Genomic DNA, 2,428 nt, shown 5'->3' on the forward strand with positions numbered 1-2,428 from the left:
ATTTTTTCCAGTTTTAACGACATATCTGACGCCAGCGACATGTCCGGGAGAAGACGGGAGAAAGACTGTGAACGCTGTCGGAAATATCAACAAGAAATTAATGAGCTGAAAACACGTATATTTGTTTTGGAATCTGAAAAAGTTCTTCACGATACCATTCCTGTGTCAACCGACGGTAAGAAGAGCACACTTTTTACAAGAAAAACTGCTACTTTCAACCTAAACCGCAGTGACTCTGTGTCGTTTCCAAAACTGTCTCAAAACCAGAAAGACCAGGCTGTTTCTTGGAACAAACTTGGAGCAAAGCCTAAACGATACAAAGATAACGTGAAGTCGCCTAAAATACAGCTCACCAACAGATTTTTACCACTTTCAGAGATGGAATTAAATGAAAAAAGGAAAGATGACGTGGCCAAAATACAGCGAGGAGGATCTGTGCCAGGAGCCAAGGTCACGCAGATTGTTTTGGTTGGGGACGGCGCGATAAGTCACGTGACGCATGAAAAGATAAACACACATTCTTTTCCAAGTGCCACTGTTTCTGAGATAACGTCACTCCTTCCAAATATTATGGCTAAGCATGGAGGAGCTAAACAGCTGATTGTGCACGTGGGTGCAGTGGACATGCGGCGGGAACAGACTGAAGTTTTAAAAAAAGACTTCTTGAAGTTATTCGACGTGCTTGATAAAATGGAAATCAAAACATTCATAAGTGGACCTCTTCCAAACATCGACAGGAGGATAAACAAGTTTAGCCGGCTTCTTCAGCTGAACACATGGCTGTCCAAAGAGTGTTCCCCGAGAGGACTACACTACATTGAGAACTTCTATCTATTCTGGAAACGAGAGGACCTGTTTAAGAGAAATGGCCCCCACCTATGCAGAGGTGGAGTGAGGGTGCTGACAGAGAACCTGCTCCACGCTCTGAGGCATTGGACTGGGCCTGGACAGGGTCCTGAGCAGATAGTTAGAGAAGAGAGGAATGAGAGAAGAATTCCTGCTCCATCAGCCAGAGACCGAGCCAATGTTTCAACATCAAAAGCACCACAACCTCAGCCTCCACCAAAGGATTCATCAGCAGCTGCTCCACCACCACCAGCAAAGGATTCAGCTCCAGCTGCTCCACATTCACCTCCACCGCCTCCAGCAAAGGAACAATCTTCAAAGGCCTTGGACCCATCTGTGACAAGCCCAACAACATCCCTGTCATCGCCCCTGCCTTCACACCAGCCCTGGGTTCCCCCTGCAACATCTACTCCCACTAAAGATTCATCCTTCTCCTTCTCATCTCCACTCTCACCCATGGGCCTTCCCAGCCATTTTGAAAGTCTGATCAAATCAGGCATTAAGATGGCTCCACTCACGCCCAATATAGCAAGGGCTATGTCTTCCCTGCACAAGCCGACTACACCAACAAAAGCCCCATCACCCATCCCCCCTCGCCTCTCACCTGGTCCCAAACTCTCCTTGGCTACAAAAGCCCCACCACCCATCCAACCTCGCCTTTCACCTGGTATCTCCCATAGCTAGGATGCACTGGGTCTCAGCGTTGCCGGGACTTATTGTCACATTAAAAATCAAACCAACCCGGGGCCCTATGTAAAAAGAGCCCCCCCTAGTGCTATTTCTATAGACACATCATCACAGAGATGAAAAAACAAAATGCGAGTCAGGCCCAATCTGAGAAATGTGATTCATATTCCCTGTGAAAAGATAAAGCCCAGTCTCACTGAAACTAGTCTGAAACTTGCTGTGCTAAATTTCAGATCCTTATGTAACAAATCTCTCTTAATTAATAATTTTATTTCTTCTTATAATCTTGATTTTATGTTTTTAACTGAAACATGGCTTGACAAAAACACAGGAAATGTAGTTCTGATAGAATCTGCTCCACCCAACTTTAAGTTTGAATCTGAAACACGAGAAAACAAAAAAGGGGGTGGAGTCTGTGCTGTCTTTAGAGATGAAATAATTACCCGCAGGTTGTCTTTTGGGGTGTTTTCATCATTTGAGTATGTATCCTTTAAAATGGAGCTAAAACGGTCTCCATCCATTCTCTTCATTGTTTTATACCAGCCTCCCCAGCACTGCCAAAGTTTTATTGATGATTTTACTGAGATGCTTTCAGTCATATGCACAGACTTTGATGGTTTGGTCATTACAGGTGATTTCAATGTGCATGTTGATAATATTTGTGACAGAAACGCTAAAGAGCTTGATGCTGTCCTTGAAACCTTCAGTCTTACTCAGCATGTGAGAGGCCCCACCCACAGCAAAGGACACACTCTAGATCTCATAATTGCAAAGGGGGTAAATATTTCAAATGTTAATGTGATCGATGTTGCTCTGTCTGATAATTTCTGTGTCTTCTTTGACTTGTCTGTTTCTCCTAAACCGCCGGTTGGTCCTGCAGTTGTTCAGAGGAGAC

Source organism: Eucyclogobius newberryi, unplaced genomic scaffold (genome assembly GCF_026437365.1).
Source record: "Eucyclogobius newberryi isolate DKJ021-1_F unplaced genomic scaffold, fEucNew1.0.hap1 SCAF_16, whole genome shotgun sequence".
Classification (NCBI taxonomy): Eukaryota; Metazoa; Chordata; class Actinopteri; order Gobiiformes; family Gobiidae; genus Eucyclogobius; species Eucyclogobius newberryi.